Consider the following 23,577-nt stretch of genomic DNA (forward strand, 5'->3'; position numbering starts at 1 on the left):
ATATATATATATAAACATATAAAACTTACACCGTCAGTGGGGGTGGGCTTTTATCTATGAATTGTTCTTCTAAGGATAAGAATTGCATTTCTTATTATATGAATCTTGATTTATTCTTGTCTTAAATTCCAATTAACAATGTAAAGACAAAAAGCTAAACTGACAGATCAGTGTTATTTTTAATATTGTCTCTGATCTGACAATAAGTAACTCTGGCCACTGTCCTGCCACATTACACCGTTGTCCTGAGAACTTCTACCATTTAACACAAAAACAGACTGCTGGTTTACTGCCCTAACCACCAGGCTTAGCAAGTTATTCTGGGAGGAAATCATGTATACAAACAAATAATGGCTCTTATAAGTATGCTTCAGCGGAAAGATTATGCTATAGCAACAGTAAAGCAGCAATAATCCACCATTTTACTTGATATACAGTAAGAAAATACCTTCTACATGAGTTTGACATTTTAAGATATTCTAAATACCAGAATATTACATAATTCCATTTGCTAATGCAGAAGGCTCCAAAATATGGTGAAAACTCATTTTTAATTCTATTTTCATTCAGTTCAGCTCAACTTGAGGTTCCTGAGCCAGAACTGTAGAAAGGCTGTTTTAAGAGAGGCTGTGGAACGTCAGAGATTTTAGCACTCATGGCCTGTGTGACGAGGTCTGCAGCGAGGGAAGAAGGGGAAGGACAAAAGCTCCTCTATGTTTGGTGTCACAACTTGAATAAATCAGTCTTTGTTAGCAGGGCAGGATTGGGATTCTTGCTAAGTTGCTATTTTTACATCCATGAGCCCAAGAGAGGGCAGTTAACAAGCAAAAACGCATGGCCTTTGGCTAAGCAATGCGTCATCAAACACCTCCTGCTGGAAGCCAAAGGGATTTCCATAAAATATCTCCGTATCTTACGCTAACATTTAGCAAGCAGAAAGCTAATGCTGCAATCAGTCTGTGGCCTCAAGGTAAAAACAAGATTATTCTGTTTGTGAAAAACATTTTTAAATTAATCCAAATCACAAAAACACACCAACTGAAGTTCGGAAGGCTAATTCTGATCCAGTTTTATACAATTTTTGTTTCTTCCTACACATTATAAGCAAGAGTCATACAGCAAATAAAGGGTCATCACAATATCTTTATCTGCAATATTTAAACTGCAAACGGATGTGTGGGACACAATGTGTGTTGGTAATTATTCACATGCGTTATAAAGTCATGCCTGCCAATCCAGATAATGGATGGAGTCTCAGTGCAATAGATACACTGCAAATAAACTCTTTCAATCTTTAAAAAAAACCTCTGCATGTGTTTTTATTCAGAGTTTCTCTGTTAGCATTTATGGTAAACCATCAACTTCAACTACAAGAGTCATCATGTTATCTTAAAAATTTACAATAAATCTTCAACTGTCAAGACAAAAGCAACATTTAGAACATTTTAGAACTAAAGTACAATGAGCTCACCCTGTAAATGTCATTCCCAGAGCAGTCGCTGTCTGTTTTGACGTAATTCAGTTATTGGCAGTGAGTAGGAGCGTGTGCTGTTTTGTTGTTGTTTGCGCCTTTTGGCTTTTATCAAGTGTTGCAGTGTGTTTTGGGTTCTGCAGTTCGTGACCTCTCCCACTTCTGACTTCCTGTTTAACGTAATCAGGGTTGGCCCAGACCCTCTAAGAGCCACCACAGCTAAATCATCAGGGTTGAGCCTCAGAAAACGGCAGCTTAGACATGGTAGAGAAGTCTATGTCAACTAGAAAGATGACAACGGATTTGTTCCAATGAAAACTGGTTTTCTTTCCTATTTGTTTAATATTAAAGTCGTGGGATGTTTTGAATTGCTTAAATTGCGTTTTCAAAACTGTGACAAAGCATTAGAGCGAATAGCAGACAGAAGAAAAATGTTCATCTTTTAAATATCTAACTAACATTTAAATACAAATTCTCTTGTGTTTCTCCTTGTAGTTTAGAATCTTGCTTCTCTTTTCATTTCTTTTCCCTGCATCCATGATTCAGTTTCCTGTCCACACTGTCAATAGAAAGATGTCAGACAACTCAACATGAAAAGCTTTCAAAAATGCTCTTCCTCTGCAACCCATCTCCCAAAGCTGCAGTCATAGCTGTTCAAAGGAGGTCATTTAGGTCAAGAAGCAGCCATAACAAGAAGTGACAGAGCATGTTAAAAAACTAATAGACCCAGACGGTGCAGACAGACAAAGATTCACTGGCCCTTCTTCTTCTGAGAGAGATCGGTCAGGACATATTAGCTTGAAGACAGTAAGTCCTCTGCCGTGTCAATTTTGCAGGAGTTTGTGTGTCCAGTCAATTTGAAATGGGGTGTGAAAGTGACCTCCTTTTTTCAGTAAATACTGATTATTCACCAGAAACAAAAACATAAATTTAATAAAATAATACAAATAGAAAAACATGCCATTTGGCTGCTGTGAGATTAAACTCGCTAGTAAAGATAAATGACTGCTAAACGTTCAGTGAACTACTTTAATTTTTTCTATTCTGTCTAAGCAGACCCTCCCCACACTTACACTTTTCTCAGTGCAAAGACGTTTGTGGTAAATTAACTTTTCATCATCCTGTTTTGCATGCAAGAACTATATAATCATATTTTAAATCTTATTAGAACAAGTTTTTCTATCCCCCCAAAAACAGAACTGCAGATGGCAAATTCCCAGAATTAAGACAAAACACAAATAATTTAGAAAGATTTATTTATCTTAAGACAATTTTAGAAACCCAGGCAGCTGGAATGAATTTCTGAAGGTATAATAACCTACAGTGAAATGAGAATGATTTAAGGATTTCACTAATTATCCAATAGTTTCAAACAAACTGGCTGTATGGTTTTGCAGGTAGCAGTACTGGAACACCATGCAGGAATATGTATATATTTATCCAGTCCATTTAAGCTCTGTGCATTACAATGTTGGAAAATTAACTCAGTAAGAGTAATTACTTCCATTTGTTTTCTTAGTTTCCACAATCTTGTCCACATTTTCCACTCTGCTTACAGATATGTGGAGTCAGAAACTGTCTTAAAATTCGACTGCTTTATGCAGGGATCGGTACCACAGTTAATGAAAGCAAAGTGTAAGGAGGATGTAAAGCAAACACACAATTAGATTAAATTACATCAATTTCGATTGGCGAACTTTTCCAATTCTGCCCAGAGCTAAATAAAACATTCCCAACAACCAAGTGGTATTCAATAACTAAGTACACAAGAATTAAATTATACAATTTAAGAAGAAACACAAAGTCCATGCCTAAACAGAGAGGCAAAAGAAAGCAGAGAAAAAAAATAGAGTAGAAGAAGAGTGGTGCTAAAGATAGGACCACCCAGGCAAACAATCAGAAGTAACAACACTGTGTGTTCCTCCCTGTCCAACTCAAGCATCTTCCTAAGTATTACCGGCAGAACCTTTAACTCCCAACTGGTTCTGAACATGTTAGTTATTATTTCTCCACAATGTGGCTGTGTTTCCAAATCAGTGTCGTCCTCTTAATTTCATCCCTTTCTGGGAAAAAACAAGAACAAATCTTTGTTAAACTGGAACCTCACATGGCCCCTTTGTGTGTAAGCAACCTTTCTCCCACACAGGTCATAAGCACAGCTATTGAAGAGCTCAAGCTTTAATTTTCACAGAAATGAAAGCTTGACATGCAGAATTTCACCTAAAATGGGCATCAACCTTTGTTATACCCCAATAAATCTGAATAAAAAAGAAGCACCTTGCAGAGCCGAAAGATTTATGATGAGAAATTTTGCATTTAACTGTAGTAAGAAGACAAACGAAAAAAAAAAACAACAAAAAAAAACAGGAGATAAATTAGCTTGTCCTAGCATTGTGAAACCACAAATCTAGTGCATTGGGATGTTAATACCAGACGTAGCCTGGACAACTGAGTTAAAATAGATCTAAATAAAAAAAATAAAAATAAAAAAAATAAAAAAAAAGAGCAATTGGGAGTTTAAATCTGGCTGTTTAAAAAGCTGATGGAGTAAAAATTATAAAAAATGGAAATTCCATTTAAAAAAAAAAAGAAACAAAATTAAACTAATGTGTACTGGTGATTTTTGGCACTATAAAATATCAGGGAGCATTGCAGTCTCGTTTTAGAACTGCATTGCTCACGGTGGCAGCATGTTGGAGTAGCTCTGTTATGCTATTTCTGATTTATTCCTTTTGTAGACTTTTGTTCTCATATTTATTTGGACAATTTCCAAACATTGTAAAGATATTTACATTGAAAGCAATGTAAACATTCTAATTTAGAAGAGATTTAAAAATCTGTTCTAAATTTGAGATTTAGAGAGTTTTTAAAGAGGGGCGACAAAAGCAAAATGAGGTGGATTAGCAGAGCTTGAAAACAACTGATGGCTCCATCTTGGACATGTTACTGTGAAATATTGCTTCCGCAGATTTGTTGCAATACTGACTGCTACTGGAGATCCTTGCTGCCCAAAGCACCACCATTTTTTTTTCCTTAATGTCTTTTGATTTTCTTTTGGGATAAATACCATAGAGGGGAATCAAATTGAGTGAAAAAAAGAACAACAGAGGTTTAAATTATACCCAGGGTTTGATGGTGGTGACATCAACAAAGCAGGATTTACAGCTACACCTACAGGTGTGATCATAAGGCCACCTATGGGACAGCTGTAACAAGGATGAGATCATGTTAAATGCATCCATCATCAAGAGCAACCTCAGTGCAGAATCTTCTAATGGATGCTGAGTGAAACCTTGGATTAGTGGAGGGTTTTCATGTTGTGTCTCTGCTTACCCATCAATAAGCACTTGCCTTGACAAACTTTGTCTTGAATTTACAGAAGTAGTTGGTAAATTAAAACAGAATTTCTTTAAAAGATGATTATTTGTATTATAGAACATGGGATAAAATTGTCACAGTTGAAATCTGCAGGCCAGCCTTTAAAGAAAAACAGACATGAATATCAGCTGGTAGAAGTCAGATCAGTGCATCTCTGGCAATGAGTCGAAGTGAAGAAGAACAACCAAGTCAAATTTTTTTGGTGTGCAGTTTTATAGTGAATAGGTTACAAAAAGCTTGCAGTAATCACCAGATTTTGGTTTCTTCATTCAAATGCAGCTCATTACTTGGCAACGTTGCGTTCGGATGCACAGAACAGAACACTGCTGCGTGAAGAAACTGAGCCAGCATACGCTAAAAGGGGCCAAGAAGGGCAGTTGTTTTGTGCAGCTGGGGCATGTAGTTTAAAGGTAACATTTGTGCATTCCTGTGTGGCCAGAAATAAACTGGTTAACCAACATCTGTTGTAGACACTGTAAAAAATATGCAAGCGTACGCCCACTCCTGTTAAGAGAGGTTATTGGAGGCTTTGAAGCTGCAGGGTTTCCGAAGACAAACTCTCAACAGATATACTCACATAGAAAACACCTGATATAGTTAGAAGTATCACTGTTTATACTGTATCTGTTCATAACATACAGACAATGTGCAGTGTTGTGTAAATGTATTCAACCTCATAGAGATTCCTTCTGCTTCTGATTTTGTTTCACTTAAGTGTTTCAAATCAAACAAAGACATAGAAAGAGATTGTTTCATTTATTAAGGAGGAAAAACTATCAAACCTACATGACTGAATAAAAATAAGTAAATTCCCTTTAGTCACCAGTGAACCTCTCATGTTGTCAGACAGGTTCTATTCAACCTATTTCTTGATTTGAAAAGATTGGCAGTAATCAGGCCTAGTAAGAACAGGCTGGACAGTTTCTCTTTTCTTTTGAAAATTGAACATTACGTATTCACTCAGGTTAGAGAGATATTAAAATCTGTTTGATTTGGAAGACCGAACTGTGGCAAAAAAGACAAGGTAACACTTTATTTGACGGGGTGTACATAAAACTGACATGACACGTTGCACTAAAGTGACATTGTTTGCAAAATCATGTAAATTTGGGACTTTTAATGCAACTTTTAAAGCAACTCTATTTACCAACTGACACTTCATGACAACAGTCAGACATTCATAAAGACTCCTTCATGTTCATGACAGTGTAATGTCTGTCTTATGCACACCCCGTCAAATAAAGTGTTACCAAAGATAAAGCAGAAGAAATTGTATTTTTTCACAGCAGTGCATGAACTCAAGCCAGTTTCTAATCTTTTCCTTTAACAAACTTTTCTTCCCTTTTCTCAGTTTACCATCTCACAGTTACTCAGCTTTCATGTGCAGCTGTAAAATTCTCACCAGCCTAAGTTTACTTTGAAGCCCAGTCCCAGAAAAATACAAACTCCATGAGTCATGCAGCCATCGTTCTTCTGCTCATTATGTAAAGGATTAACAGGTGATAATCTCTAGGCTTTCACAGGTGACCTATAATTAGACAGGTCTGATTATCCAAAGTATTTCCCATTAAGACCACAATGTAAATTTTAGACCAACTCACAAGGTGGCTGGGATCTGTCATAACGCAAGCGAGCACAAACAATATTGTCTAAAAGTTTTTTTTAATTAAACTAACAACAAAAAAATCTATAAATCAAATATTGTTGTTTACCAGACACTTCTGTAGAAAGCATCAGATTATCCAGATATTTCCTGCTGAGGTCCTGCAGTCTCTCTTTAGTCAGCACCTCTCAAGACAACATTGTTGCTGTGTGGAAGCTGTAGACACAAACGGGGCACCAACTCTTCCTTGTGGTGTGAGAACAGAAACCATCATCATTCTGTATCGCTGATAAGTTTCAGACAGCCAGTCTGACGCAGAGATGGATATTAAGAGGAGATATGTGGGGAAGGAGTAACAGATGAGTGCACAAGGAAGAGACGAGCCAATCAGTAGCACCGCGGCGGGTTAAACCTCACTACACAGATTCCCGGTGAAGCATTAACTTCAATGGAGCAGGTTTAAATATTAACATCCCATCGTGTATGACTGAAGGAGCACAGAAGCACCTCGAGTTACCTATAACATCTGAAACCAAACTGGTTCGCCGCATTCCTTTGCCTTTCAAACCGTAACCAAACCAACAATCCCTCAACCACAGGTTTCAACCAACTTGGTGCTTAATTATAAACACAAAAAAGAAGAGAAAAACAAACACAAAGCAAAATAACATCCCTGAGTGGAAGTTTCCACCTTGTTAGCACTTTTTATCTTCCTGGTCATCTGTTCCCGACACGCATTCTGTGCAAAAAGGTTTCCTGTTTTGCCTCCTTTTGTCACCGTGGTGTTGGGGGGTTTGTCGGGTTCTAACTTTAGAAGCTCTGCTGACATTCAACAGTTACCTGGATCTATCCTGTATGGGTCTGCTGACAGTGTGCAGTGCAAAAACGCGGGAATTGGGTTAAGATCTCGAATCGGACAACATAAAACCCAAATCTGTTGGTTTGTTATTGTTATGCAGCACAGGTCCAAACCCTTTATTTATACTAAAGGTAGCTGTCATATCTAATTCTTGGTAAACAAAAGACAATCTTTTGTTGAGCTTTTTCTACAAATGCAATGATCAAAGTGCCTTTTCTTGTCAAGACAGAGAGAAATAATATCACCATTCCGTACTGGCATCCCAACAAAGCTGTTTGTAGAAACCTTAAAACTTATTTTTAAAATGCAATATCTCTCCTCGAAAGGAGTTGCTCCACTGACAATAGTCACAAAATTCTTTTTTAAATTGTGATTTTTACCTAAACTAATAACCGGCTTACATGTGAGCAATTTGAAGGTATTCTTTTACCTGGTTCTGAAGAGTCCAAGCGTGGCTCGGCTAAAAGCAGAGCAGAAAAACAAGCAAAGAAACCAAGTTGCTGACCAGTCACTGTTGTCCAGTTGCTCTGACCACTTTCCTGCCTACTCCACTGACTCTCCCCCTCCTCCTCTTGTTCTCCAAAGTCTGCAACACCCAGCTCCAATAACCCATGACCCACAGGAAGTAGACACAATGGACTGAAAATAACACATCACCTCCCCTGGCAACAAATGCCCACCACAGCCCCCTGAAACACACGGCCCTCTGCAATACAGAACACCTTGAGAGGCCGGCTTGAGATAGGTGAGAAGAACCAAAAATATCTCCCGCTGCTCAACAGGCGGTTCCGCATTCCAAAGCGGGTTCTGTCCCACTGTCAGTTCACAGCTTGTTTCAATTTTTCTGCAATTTTCAGGATAATTTTTAAAGACCATAAAATGTACATCTTAAAACTGTGTCAAATTGACATAGTTTTTAAGTTTAAGAGCTAGATCAATTTTGGGAAAATAGGTTAACTTAAAAACAATGTGTTTGACTTTACAGTTGTGTTTCTTTTGACTGGAAGCAATAATAATGTTTTGGCGACTTCTGATAGAGAACTTGTGAAGGAAGCTGAAGATTAGGGTGATTGAAATGAGGCCTTCCAGTCTCATCACCAAAGATTGATCATCAAACAGGAAAAAAGCTGATAAGCCAAATCTGCCAAGGGTATGAATACTTTTGAGTATAACTTTATTCACTTTACTTGACAGCCTAAAATACTTAGCAATTAAAGTTAAATATAAGTGTCAGTTCAGCTTGTTTTGTTGTTTGAGGTAATTGCTTTTGTACTGTAGAGTGAACCAAATCTTGAAATTTGACCTTTTCACAGAACCTAAAAGATCTGTTAGAAATCATTGTTATACTGTCATTATTAATAGGAAAAATGAACAAGAAAGTCTACAAATTACAGCACTTTTTTCTGATATTCTAAGCTATTGCTTCATTTTCTATATACAACAGCCTGTTTTACTAGATGAGATACCAAATATACCTTAATAGGTTTTGGCACTAGTACATAAGTAAATATCTAGTATTGCTCATCTCTACAGTTGGGAGAACAGCCAATCAGCAACAAGGAAAATGAATGGAGCTCCTCAATTGGCTTCTTTGCAAACACCAGCTAATGGCATGTCAAGGTACTGCTTCAAGGTATTTCAACTTCCCCAGCTGCATTTTCTTTCAGATACTTTAGATAACTTCTATGAAGGAAGTCTGCAAATTTTCCACAAATATTCTGAGTAATGTTTCTCAAAAGAAAAAAAATCTGCCAATGCCAAACTGTATATATTACACACACAAATATAAAGAGGTCCATTGTAGATCAAGGGTGTCAAACTCCAGTCCTCAAGGGGCAGTTTCCTCCAACATGTGCCTCTGCTGCACCACAGCTGAATAGAATAATTAGCAAGGCTCTGGAGAATTTATCTACATAAGGAGGAGGTAATTAAACCATTTCATTCCAGTGTTTTGTTCCTGTGGCACATCTAAAAACTGCAGGGCAGCGGCCCTTGAGGACTGGAGTTTGACACCAGTGTTGTAGATCAAGCAACAAGAATGTTTTGATTTCTGTTGTCAAACCAAACTACAATCAGCCCGATTTAAAATCTGATTTCGGTAGTGAGTTTGCAGGAAAATCTAAATGTTGCGTGAGAAAATTATTTTAGAAGGGTCTGTTTACTGCCCTGCATCCTGAGCTTTACCGCTTTGTTAAAAGATAACACCTTACCCAACATGCAGAACAAATGAAGCACATTTTACAAAGCATCACATATTCTAGACCTCTAAATTTTATTTGCTAGACCCTACAGGGAAACCTCACACATTTAAATTAATCTAAAATAGTTTGTAAATAATAATAACAATTGTTATATTAACAATAATAAAAACAAATAGTACAAGCATTCAGTGATGAATGCATATGCTTTTGTTCCAGTTCACAAGCTGCAGATTCAAAGTGGTCCTCTCTGCTTTCTGCAGGCGTGGATCACTGCATAGTGAGAAGGATGACTCTACAGTCAGGCGTAAAAACCATCTGTGGGAGAGTGTGGGTGCATTTGTGTTAATGTGTGAATGCTTTGCTTACTTGTTACACAGTATGTTAATATTCTTTTCTCTCTGATCTACCCACAGAAAGAGTGTTTTTCTTACAGTGTTGTGTCGACCTGGACTTCACTGCAGGTGCATAAAACCCCATCATGATCCATGAAGTGAGCAACAGCAGTCTAATTCAATCACTCCAATGAAAATTATTCAAAATCACATTAAGTGGCCATTGAGAGGTTGCTTTGGACATGATCTGATTAGCAGCTCTCTTGCAAGAGTCAGTCCATGAGGAAATGGCTTGAGATACTGAGCATACAATAAGGAAATGGACTCTGATAACATATCTGTGCAGCAATAAAAAAGTGGTTCCTGGCTGCTCAGCAAAACATCAGCCTTCAGAAGCTTTCAGGTTCCTTGCAACATGATGTGGATTGACAATATTCAAAAAGAAGGGCTGGAATTTTACTGCATTCGTTTAAATTAATTATGAATATTTTGATGTGTTAAACATTTTCACTGACTTAGTCACTTTTTTTGTTCTCCAATATGCAAACCTCCCACCCGGAACCTTTGTATTCACATGTTTCCGGTACCCCCATAAATCTGATGCACAAATTACATCCGCACACAGTGAAAGTCAACAAAGCCGCTCCCCCTTGGCCCACTGGGAATTAATCTTTGGACAGGTCCTTTCTGAGCTTCTGCCTCACTGAGCAACCCTCCCTAACTCAGCTCCTTCAGACTAGCCAGCAGCAATTAGCAAACATCTGGTGGAACTGCACATCTTCTGAGCTCATTATACGAGCTATTTCTCAGTGAAATGTTGGTAAAATGTTATTTGAAATACATAGCATGTTTGTAACAACTGAAGTCTTAATTGTGATATAAAATTGTACCATGTGCCTGTAAAATACATAATACTGCCTTTAGATATAGTTGTTGAGCTCATTTGTGTATCTATTCAAAAAATTGCAATTCCAAAAAATGTTTTGAAATCGAATATGTTAATTTTATCAATACATGGTTTCCAATTAAAATGCAGTTAATTACAGATCCTGCAATTAAGTCGGTTAGGCAGACAGGAAAGAGGGTGAGGAGAGGGGGGAAGACATGCAGCAAAGGTCGTCGGGACCGGGAGTTGAACCCGCGACGTCTGCGTTGATGACATGCTAACTACCACAGCACGCCCCGAGAAGCAAGATTTAAAAACTTCTGTTTGTAGATGCTTGTCATCTAAACTGACTGACATTAATCTATAGGAAGTTTCAGCCTGTAAATGTGCAAAGTCAATGTGCAGCTGTAGAATTTTTTATTCTACTTTCAAAATAATGCTAATTTGTTACATCATTTAAAAAAACTTCTGGGGCTTTAAAATGAGCAAAGATTTCAGAAGTGTAATTACTTTAGCAGGGCCCTGCAGTTGTTCTCTTCTGTAAATGATTCTTCAACAAAGCTTCCAATCGTGCTGCTGTATGTCCCATGGTAGGTGTTGTGTCTTAAGAGCAGAGCTACCGGCATGCCTGGGCTTGTCTCCCGGCCAAATTAAACGGCACGCCTCCATTTAAAACCAGTCCCTTGAAACTGGCGCACACCTCCACTCTCTGGTGTCGCATTCAGATGATACTGCTTTACTTTCAGCTGAGAGTGAGTGTGTTTAGTGTCAACACATATTTTGGAAGCCATGTCCTGCATATGCGCTCCTGTGTTGTTTCACCGCATGCTGATTCACAGCCACTGAGGAACTTGTGGAATTTCTCAAACGCATCACAAACAGAAAGGAATGCTGAATTGTTTCTGCAGCTGAACTATTACTTCACACTGTCCCTACAACATCACGTCCTTACTTCTCCACTGACTACTGTGGGTGTGTGCCACTGCCTGCACACCTGTGGATTCTGATGGCCCCATTTCTTAAAATAAATATTAATTTACTCCCGTTTAAGTCTACAAATAAACATCCAAAACATTAAAATGTGATTTTCTTTTGCAGTTCTAATATATATTTTTATAGGTCCATTGCAGCAAGGTGTGTAAGATTATACTTCCAATACAAGATTTAAAGATTTTTGAGAAAAATCAAGAAAATTGATTTTTGATTTTACACGTTTAGTTTGGAATATTCAGTCTGACTTCATTAATAAATCCAGCAACTTTGATCATTTTATCAAAACATGGTGCTCCTTACGCCAAATAAAAGAAATGAAAAATGAGATTTTTGCATTTCCACAACCAGAACCAAAATCTCTAAACTGTAAGCTGCGTCTTAAAGAGAACCTGTAAAAACATTTTAAATCATTAAATATAATAGTTATATAGAGCCTAAACTGCATTTATAAAACTAGCAAGGTGATATTGGTTGCTTTTATTTTCAATATTTATATGTGCAAACATGGAATGTTTTTTTTTTTTTTGAAATATTTCTTATTGTGATAAGAATTTTGATTTATCACAAGTTATTCATGATTTATGAAAAACTCCAAAACCGACAGCATTGTTCAAAACTATTACTCTGAAGCCTATTTTAAAATGGATAGATTTTATTAAGAGCAGTATTTGTGTTAGTGGGGTTTCGACAACAATCAAAGAAATTCTAATTTATTGCCATCACAATAAATATGAACAAATATCGTGATAAAATTTTAACTTTATATCATCCATTGGTATATACTGACTGCAACAGATCTGTGATAGACTGTGTGCCCTTGTGCCATTTAGAATCCTACTTTTGATCCTGAAATACCAGTTTTAACCAGGCCAAAATCCACAACAGGAATGCCTTTGCCAGGAGAAAATCTGAGAATCTACAGAACGCAGTGGAACATCTGATAGATTTGGAGAAAGTAAAGCAGAGCCACTACTGAAACACTGCGTGCGGGGGGGAGGGGCGCAAGACTCAACTCTCGGCATCCGGTGTACGATTTTCAAAGTAAAAGCTCCTCCAGACTCAATACATAGAACGGACATATTTAATTATTTCTTGCGCGGCCCGGTACCAATTGGTCCACGGACTGGTACCGGTCCGCGGCCCGGTGGTTGGGGACCACTGCTTTAGGGTACATAAACATTTTTTTAAAACTATATAGAAAAGAAAATGTATTTATTAATAGATGAAGACAGTTTCCTCTCAGGTGTTTTGGTAAACCTAAACATGCAGAATAAATCTTTCATGCATTGTTTTCATATTTTCTGTCTTTCATCTTGATTTTACTGAAAATCTGATCAAATACAAACTATTAATCAGGATGTCTTCTGGTTTGATTGTTTCTTTGACAAAAGATAAATACAGAGCGTCTCTCTGGCTAATGCGTTAGAAAAACATTATGATTCCTCCCTGACTATAACCGATGGGAACTGATGCTGAAAATCATTCCCAGACTCAATGTTCTCAATTAGGCTTTTTCATACAGTGCTCTATTCAATCAGCACACTCTGAGGACGGTTTGTACGTACAGATGGCAGCCTACACAGAGCCATGGGAACTGAAGCTGTGCTACAGATAAAGAAGCTCAGCTGACTTCAAGACATGTTCCTCCCTGAAACAAAGTTTATTACATTCCCACAGTTTCTCCTATTGCATTTCCATCTATGTATCCAGCAGGTCACGCTTTGCTCCTCCACAACCTTGACATTTTCATACAGAACCTTTTTTTTTCTTTCCCTTTGGTCACATGCACTTGCCAAAGCTGCATCCTTAAAATGCAGCACATTCCTCTGGCATGGCAGACTAGGTTCACATGATCACAAGGTTCCTTCAATGTGTTGAGGGAACCTTCACTGCTGACAAGACGAACTCACACAATCTTCCTTCAAGTCCTTTACACTGAAGGCAAAGTTTACATAAGAGGCAATAAAAAAGGAGTTATGCATAACCTGGAGCATAAAGGTCAAAGAAGTTAAATATTTTTGCCAAAACAATTATCCTTTATTATGGATAAATAAATTAAAAGTCACCAGTCATTCTGGCAGACTAGGCAACAAAAACCCAACTGAACTCTAAACCCTACCAAAATCCCCTCATAATCTACTTATAGCCGTCAGTCATTAAAATTATGACATATACAATTGGGCTTAATTGTCATCCAGTTTAATTAGTATTCAATAAGCTGAACAGAGACCACATTAAGCCATAACCCATCAAGCACATGAATACAAGTAACGTTTTCCCCACAGTGACAAAAACAAAAACACTATGGCCCCAGTAACTACATATAACAATGAAATTAAACACTTGCACTTGAATTATGAACAAATCACCTGCTGTGGCCTGAACGCGCAAACTCACAACTCTGCATGGACCTCAACTGCGCACCTGCTTGTGTGTAATCAAATATCTCAGGGATTTGATGTTGATCTAGAGAATAAATCTGTGCTTTGCTGTCACACTGGACAATGTGTCAGGCAAAGTTTTTTAATCAGGGGATATTTTTGTAAATGAAAAGATGAGAGGTCAGCAAGACTTTCTGAACGAGGGTGTCTCCTGATACCATAAGCACTTCAGAGGTTCAGAAGGCGGAAATCCCACAGCAGGTTCCTTCTGCACCAGATATACTTCAAGGGATACACCCCAATATGCATAAATACATCGAGAAACATCTTGGCACTACCGCAGAAGATATCATCCCAAGTCTTTCTTATCTCCACTCTTGGAGGGCCAGCCAATCAGTGCCTAGGAAAATTAATGTTGCTCCTGGATTGGCTGCTTTGCAAACCTCAGCCAATAGACAATCAAGAAGGTTTGCATCTAGGTCTTTTAGCTTCGCAGACTGCATATCAATATGTTATACAGAGAAATCTGTGAAAGGGGAGTTTTCTGCAAATATTTAGGAGTTATATTCCACAAAGAAGTCTGTAAATATGCCATCACACATAGGTTGCAAATATTATGACGATATCAGTTGCATAGTATGCCTATTTTTTCTTTCCCCTTTTTCAGCCGTGGCTCCATCACTCTGTGACCGTTAGCATTTGGATGATGTAAATTGTGTTCCCTGGGAGCATCTGGTCCAAAAGGCTAAATATATATTGGAATATAGTAGCTGACAAATATTGCAGTCCAGTTTTTTACGATATGAATAGTGAACATACCGATACTCCAATATATGCATCACAAGAAATCCCCAGTTACTCCATCAGTCACCTTTGCTGTCTGACAACCTACAAACCACTTGTACTCCAAAATGTACTGAGAACAGAGAAGTTTGTTCTCTCTCTAAGGGCTGCTGGAACCTGAACAGAGCATTTCAGACTTTAAGAATTCAATTTTCTTGGTAGTCCACATAGGTTTTTCACACTGCAGCACACAACCTTCCCATTTCTCAAATAAAAACACTGAATATACCTCAGGAACAAGCTGTAAGAAGATAAAAAAAATCTGTTGTTTTGGGTTATTGGCCTTTATTTTAGTGTGGAAAGGGTTAAAGTTAAATATGAGACGGGTTGGAGAATTAGTTTCATTATAGCCATAATAGGGTTTCATTTATGTTTGTTCAGTTTTAGGAAATTTTACTAAGGGGTTAACCTTTGTGCTTAGGAACAATCTGTTACAAAGTTAGAAAAATATAATATAATAATGCAATAATTCATCAGCTTTCAGTTATGTTGACAGAAAAAAGGATGAGGATGTCATACAAATGTGTGATACTGGTAATATTGCATTAGTGCAATAATAGTTTCAAAAAACTCCCAGCTGTCAAACTGACTGGTAGTTTTAGTAAAATAAATCCAAAATAAATGATATCACAACCCAGACCTCTTCTAAAAATGAATGTGATAGTTTGTAAGTTTTTATCCAGCAAGTGTGTTTGTAGAGTTTTAGTAATAAAGAATAAAATCTTTCAAAATTGCCTGTTATCTTCTTGCTTCGCTTACCACCTGTAACCTAATTTACTCATCAAAATGCCTCATAACTCCCTTTAATACTACAAACATCTGAAACGCAACACAATAAAGGAACCACATTTTGCTATAAATCTTCACCTGGTTGATCAAGTTCAGTCCTTTGAGATCAGAAGAAGAAAAAAATAGAGAGAAAGAGCGGTGTTTCATAAATTTACCGAACAGCGTTTCAACGTCAAGTAAAGAAATCTAACCCACCTTTGAGTTTTACCACAAGTGGCTCCTCAAAGTCCCATTTGTTGAATGTTATGGAAAAATTAAGGAAGGTACTCCAGTTTTCCAGGACATGTCAAGAAAAAGAGCAAAACACAGGAAGCGGCGGACATGTGAAAGTTCCTTGGAATGCCGGCAAAAAGAAAGAGAGGTCCTCACAGCTTCCAATCAGTCCCCAAAATGATTCGTCTCAGAGAGCAGGGGTCTCTGCTGCATCTCTTTGCTTTTCTCAGTGTGTGGCTGTGTGTGTGTGTGTGTTTGGGTGTACATGTCCTCTGGCTGATGGCCAGGACAAAGATATCTCACTGAGCCATAGTAGCTCTAATGCAATAAGGGACAGTGGCCAAAACATGACCAGAACCTCTTCTCTTTATCAGCCTGTTTCTTTCATCTTTCTATTGGGCCTTTCAAAACAAAAAGATATATTAAAAAAAACAAAAAGAGAAACAAATGGCTGTTAGACGGGACTGAATCTCATTTGACTGAAAGACTGTCTGCGTCACGATTGCTTGGGAAATAACACAAGATGGTAACAATATTTCACAGCTAGTCGCAATTTAGACACCCCCGAAACCCCCGGCCAGGTTGGGATAAACATGGACAAGTCCTGACGCTCACAGCAGAGCAGGTGAAGAGGGGCAAAAAGTACCATGACAGCAGTGGGCTATATTAAGGGGCTGTGGGCATAGCAGCTAGGGTCAGATCACATAGTACTACATGACAAGAATGCCTGCTGTGTGTGTGTGGTGTGTGTGTGTTTAAAATGAGAGGTGACCTGTTAAATGTGGCTATAGGTACCTCACATAAAATTTTATATCATGAAAAAAATTTTATGTTTTTCGTCACTCATTTCAGAAAGTGAAACTCAATTTGTGAGCAATATGGACTTACGATATTTTGTGAACTATTGTGATAAAAGTAACAATAGAAATGACTTATTTTTTAAGTAACTGTATGGCTCTGTGCATCACAGCATCTATAGTCCCACAAACACAAATACATTCCCATTTGTAATAGTCTTTGTTACATAAAGTGTGATTTATATCACTAAGCTGCACACCGTAACAAAATTTAACCACGTTTTTAATCTTATTGATATTTATTGATCCTCTTTTTGAACACTGGAGAAAATAGTGAAATTGACAATCCTGACAAGTTTTGGGGGATTTTAAGAATTAATTGGAATTTATCATGACAAGGATAAATCAAATTCTTATCATAAGAAATTTAGCACAATAAATGGTAAATGATACAATAATAAATGTACACCCCTAACAGAGTGAAATATTTCAAGCCTTTATTTCTTGTCATTTTGAATATTAGACTTACAGATAATAGGAAACTAAAGTTTTGTCCGTCGCATATTTCTACGTTCAACGGCAGCCTAATGCAACTAATTGGTGATTTTCCCATTTTAAACCCAACTGCAATATTTACAGCAGAAATAATATTTGTTTCTTTTATTAATTTTAACCAAAAAGTAACATATTAAGGACTCATTTAAAACCTTGGGGAAACACCATGATACCACGAAGCTGTACTATTTTAGTTCAACAGGAATCTCATCTCAGTTCATGCTGAAATATATCTTCAGATAACCGTCTAATTTTTTTAGCTTTGTTTTTGTTACACTTGAAGTAATTCTATCCTATTTCTATTTTTAAACTTGTGTTTAAAAACCAAAAAACGTGTTCTGGATTCTGGACTGGATTTAACCGCCGTCTCTGTGTTCAGAGCTCAGACAGCCTCCTGTCCTCCTGTTGGGAAGTAAACAGATTTTCAGTCTGGAAGAACTGGTCCACCCTCTCACCTCCCATAAGTCTTTGCTGAAACTCCTGAATGACCACAAACAAGCTCTTCTGCCTCAGAGGAATGAGGAGAAAACCTTCAGTAAAACGTTACGTAGGTGAGACAGTCAAGGAGCATGCAGCTCTTCTGTGAGTCAGTAATAACTGACACCTTTTTGTTTCCCGCTTGTAAAATGTCTGCAAGAAAAGGCTTAAAATAACCCATTTACATTGCATAATGAGAATTAAACTACCTGTTAGAGCATGTGATCACTGCAAAACAAATGAGACCATTTTCAAGTACAATAATGGTACTAGCATAACGATAGAAGTACACCCTTCCAGAGAGCAACAAACTTATTTAACACTGGCAGGCATTTTAAATATAGAAAATAAACAAAACAACCCAAAAAATAGACACAGAAGTTTCTGTAAACAAAACTGCCCTTCAAAAAAAAAATGCTAACTGACACTACTGCACCAGACTGAAGACTTTTGTTATCAAGTCTTTGGTAGAATGACATGAGATAAACAATCACACAAGTGAAAATTATCTAGCTAGCACGTTTTATTTTATCAAGTGATTAGATGATTTATTGCTTATTGTGACAGGCTTGATCTTAGTACACTTGAAATAGGACAAAACTAATTTACAAGTAACTTTTTGTGAAGATATAAGCGTTTGTTTTAAGTCAATAATTCTTTAAAATATAAAAAGTAATAGTTCCACCTGCAGATTATTTCACCTACCAGATTTCTTTCACACTATAGGTGAAAAAAAAATCTGTTCATTTTATAGGTATTCAAAAGTAACAAAAGTATATCCGTCTGAAAAATTACTTGTATGTTAGTGTTGTCCTTTTTCAAAGGTATTAAGATATTTGCACTAGGAACTAGTCCAAAAATACTTGGTAAGATTTTATGTTTTTGCACTGATGGAGGTAAATGTTGAAAAAAAAAAAGTATTCCGCAAAACCCCTACAGTGAAAATAAGACCAGAAAGGCAGAACTAATGTAAGTGAAGGAGGAAGGGACCCTTCGTCTTTCTCACTCCCTCTCTTCACTCGCCATCTGGTAGCCATCAGTGGCTCACACAGGAAGGGGCGGCCATGCCTTTCTGGGGCGCCAGGGAGCGGCTCCTCTTCCCTCTTGGTGTTAAAAGAATCAACAATTGCCAGAGGATTGTAATGCAGAGCAGCGCAGGGCAGGGCAGTGAAGTCCGGCCCATCGCAGCCTAAACTAAAACAGTCGGCGGCGGCAATGAGGAACCAGGCACTCACAACCCTGCAGCCCAGCAAAGAGCAGCACAGAGCAGCCTCGCATTCCTGCTGCCTCAGCCTGCCAAGAAGCACTGGGAAGGGGGAGAACAGAGAGCTGTTCTCTGCAGGCCGCCTCATGGTGCTGCACTGAGAAGCACTCATCTCTTTTGTCCCTATTGCTTTTTGTTTGCACCTTCTTTAGTTATTAATTGCAGTCCTGGCAGAGTCATCAGTTATTTCCATGCAATTATTTACTATTAATCTGCTCTCTGCACAAATCAGTTAAAAGAACATTATTACAGATCTGACAAGTGATTATTTTACATTTCTGAAATAACATGGATGCCAATCTGATGCCAGGTCTTGCAGTGCAGTTAGTGCCCACCATCTTTGGCCATCTGTGTTCTCATACTGGACCTGTTTTAAATCCTCACCAGACTACAACTACACTCTGGAAATAGAAAGCACTCTTATGACACACTATTTTTACTTCTTGTGTCATTAGTTGACAAGCTGGAACATGAAATAAGCTGAACCCTGCATGAAACCTTTGATCACATTAGTTCACAGTATGAGAGAATAATCCAGAGCAGTGAAACAGGAAAAAAATTAAAAAGACGGAACGTTGTAGCACAGTTCCAAGTTTCTGCTTTTAATTATACCTGCACTTGAAACTGTTCAACTTGGTAAAGCACCAAATGCTGGTGGAGAGAGGAATTATTTTAGATGGTAGCTGATTTCTAATAAAAGAGAAGGCTAGAGTCAGCCAAGCCAAACATCCAGCTGCAAAGGAACGTTGCAGCGGCAGCACTGTACACTGCTTTGTGGATTTGGCACACAGGACTGTAAACAGCTGCACCGGGAAGCAGAGTCAACTGTTTACAAACATCCCAAAGTTAGCCTTTACCTTCCAGTTCACTACACCGTCACTGATCCACTAGCAAACAAATTCCAACACAAGAAGCCCACAATACTTTGGTTATAAGAGAAATTGGGAATAATTAAATCTAAAACTTCAGTTTAATGAGCAAAATATATCTTGATAGTTTAATTTTTTATATATATATATAAAATAATCACACCCTGATACTTCAGGTTCAAGATGTAAAATGTCTACCAGTAAATTGATCTGCCAAATAAATTAGATGTAAACAAATATATTAGAATAAATGATCTGAGTCACAGTTTTTCAAAGTCCTCAGAAACTTGGAGAGATGATGAGGAAAAAAAATTTAAAAATAAAAAATTTAAAAAAATGTTTAATCATGAATTTTCAATTGGAACATTATAAAAATGTATTTATTTAGTTATTTATTGTAAAATACATCTTAAACCGGCAGTATTATGAATTTTCCAGCCATATAGTGGCATTTATAGCACAATCAAGTAACTATGTAACAGTAAGTTGTTTTAAAATTGCTATATATGGCAAATATGACTAATTTAGAAATTGGGCTTTTGTCTCTTTACAAACTTGTCCTTTCTGAAACTCCGTCTTTAGGACGTGATTACAACATCACACCTCTATTAACCCTGTAACAATGTCTTTACTACCTTTTCACTGAGAAATTGTTTGTATAATGAGCTCAGCAATTCCACCAGGTGTTTGCTAATTGCTGCTGGATAGTCTGAAGGAACAGAGAGGCCAAGTTGCATGGGAGGGTTGCACATATGAAAAAGTTTTTGACAGGAAAAAGACAGAAGAAAAAGTCCGGGATCTATGGTCCTAAGAACTAATGACCAACTAAAATTAGAAGGTATGAGGCAACATTTACGCTACGCAAATGTAATAATTATTCAATAGTGAATAAAAGAAAATAAAAGATTCTAGAAGTCAATGCTTCTTTACTTATTTTGCAGCATTGTCTGTTGGTTTGCAAAGGGGTTTCTGTGTGGATGCTTTTTTCAGCAGGAACTTTGAAATTAGTCAGAGTTGATGGTAAGATTGAGTTAAATACAGGACAATCCTGGAAGCCAACCTGTTGGAGGCTTTAAACTGGGGTGGAGGTTCACCTTTCAGCAGGACAACAATCCCAAACATACAGCCACAGAATCTGTAAAAATGCAAGGAGTGTCATTTGTAAATGTTTTCCATGCAATCTGGGTGGGCTTGGACTATTTGGTAATTCAGTGAGTAGATGAGCTCAGCTGGTGGAGATTTAGCACAAAAGACCTGCAGCTCTGACAGCAGTGAATGGTTGTTTTTAAAAAGTATTGAGTCAGAGAGGCTCTGCTTCTTAAAACAATCTCTGACCGATTTTCTAATTAAAAGGCTAAACAGCTTTAAAGAGGAGCGGCAAAAGCAAATGAGGTGGATTAGCAGTGCTCGCCAACAACTGCTGGAATATTGTCTTGGTTGCCTGGAAATTAAGCTGTTAACTTGACATAACCATGAGATGGTCAGATACCAACAATCTTTAATGAGAGGCTTTTTTAGATTCACGCAAAACTGACTGCTACTTGAGATTCTTAGATGATACGAGCTACTTATAACAACATTTATTTTCTTTTTGGAATAAATACTGAACTGAATTTTTAGCAGTATCTAAGTAGAGGCATCTGAATATAGCAGTAAGCCACATTTTTCTTATTTGTTCTTTTCTTCATGATTATGCATAACTTTGTGTTTCTCAAAAATGCAACAAAGTTTGTGGTTAATGCAAAATGTGGAAGGGTGTAAATACTTTCTGAAGAGTATAGCTACGCATACAAAATCAAATGCAGCTTACTATTAGATGAACATAAACAGTTTTATTTAATTTCACAAAGCAAAAGTGCAAAAATATCTTGCATTGCAATTTTAGAAACAGATTCTTGTGAGTTGATTTTTATCAAATTTAAGCTGCGATTAGCAAACCACTAATGTGATTATGTGCAACTCTCGTCTTGCAAAATATAAGCAAACATGGGTTATTATTATTATTATTCAGTAGCCACGTTTCGCTGCAGTTACCCTGCAACAAAAGACTGCTGTGACACCCCTCCATGTGCTGCAGCTTTTCATGAGGGCTTTCTCAAATCGAGTGTTTTGTTTTCACGGGTTTGTTTGTCTTTCTGAGGCAATGACATGATTTCTGGCTTACTCCACTATAAATATCCAAACAAGAATGCAGACGCACCACAAATATGTTCACTTTTGTCCAAAGAGCACGTCAGGACAGATAAAGCTTGGACGTTGGAGAAAACAGATATTTTACTAATGTAGCTTTCAGAAATTTTTTTAAATTTAAGAAACAAGTGTATAACTTCACATTCTCACCTTTGAACTGGTCTGTTTACCGGTGTGGCTGCTGTGAAACTGATCCACACACACAGGTGTAACACAGTGACAATAGTCTGTTGTCAGGGATAAAAGTGGACTGGGGAAACGGCAGAACTAATATCAATTTTTAATGGTCATTTGTTTGTAATGGATATTAAATTATTAATGGCATATGCAATCCATTTTCAAGCTGTGGCAGATCACAGCAGCAATTTGAAAACAGAGTGCTGCCCACAATCCCGAGGACACTGTGCAATAATATTACCTCGTTAGCCTAAGAGGCTAATGCCGCACAAGTACCCCTCTGTTACAATCCGTCCGGGTTGCTTGTTTGTTTGTCTCTTGAAGCACGCGGGGTGCAGGGTGGTGGTGGCGGTGGAGGGGGGGGTTCAACAGAAACCGTTTGTTCTCTGTTCCACTTGCTAAGCAGATTTAATGAATCCTCTACTTAATCGAAGAGCTGGGCCTTTGTTTCGCTTTGGCCGTGCCGTCACATTTGTTGGGTACAGGTTTCTCTGGCCAATTGTCGGAAAACGGCCGCCGTTTCATCCGGAGTGTAGCATGCGCTGTAAATTTGCTTCCACCCTGCCGAGAGGCCTCATGGAGTTTGGTCCCTTGTCTCCGTTTTACAGCCATCTGAGGAGGACCTCCGGGGCTCAATATTTTCCTTCATCCGCTCGACCCCGAAGCCTCACTTGCTCCCACGGAGGCCCTTTTAAGGGAGACAGAAACTCCACAACAAAGTCTGAATATGCTTCCAGTGGGGAAATATCAGGGAAATACAGAAGTTATACTGACTGAGTAAAGTTAGAAAGGAATTACTGAGAACATTTATGTTTTCCCTACAATATTTATAAGCAATAAAGGGGGCAAAGTATAACAAACATAACCTTTGAGTGCGACAATAAGCATAAGCCAGCATAAAGTTCTCACTCTGATATAGGTGTTTGCAACTTGTTGCTCTTTAGACTTTCCACAATAACTCTCAGTAACTTAACATTAAACAAACTTTTTTTTACTTATTATTATTTGGGAATAACTGCCTATAAACCTTCACAACTAAATGACACAAAAGATATTTTGTTAGAACTATTTCTTCCTTTTTTGCTATGAAGTAGAAACTTTTGTTTTCACATCATTGTCTATCTTTTAGTAAAAACTTCTTTTGTTTAAAAATAATGCATTTCCTCATGTAAATATGTTTTGAAAATTCTAAGTTACATAGTCATAAGATAACATTTGTGGCCCAAGATGAGTTTTATTTAGCTGGACCGAGAGCAAAAATGCCCTTTTGGATTGCTGAGGTGGCATATATTACTATAT

General features: G+C 37.7%; 1 protein-coding gene across 8 annotated transcripts in view; it reads right to left on the minus strand.

Moving 5' to 3' along the window:
* Positions 1–23,577, minus strand: part of gab1 (GRB2-associated binding protein 1) — a 61,788-nt gene that overhangs the window by 32,626 nt on the left and 5,585 nt on the right. Inside the window, exon 1 of one of the 8 annotated variants that reach the window (XM_044113447.1) lies at positions 15,932–16,073. The exons of 6 other annotated variants lie outside the window; for them this stretch is intronic. The gene's annotated coding sequence lies outside the window, so the exon portion shown is untranslated. Of the gene's footprint in view, positions 1–1,471; positions 1,532–15,931; positions 16,074–23,577 lie in introns of those variants that run through there. One more of the 8 variants, XM_044113448.1, reaches the window with a different exon arrangement.

This window comes from Gambusia affinis, linkage group LG04 (genome assembly GCF_019740435.1).
Source record: "Gambusia affinis linkage group LG04, SWU_Gaff_1.0, whole genome shotgun sequence".
In the NCBI taxonomy this organism is placed as follows: Eukaryota; Metazoa; Chordata; class Actinopteri; order Cyprinodontiformes; family Poeciliidae; genus Gambusia; species Gambusia affinis.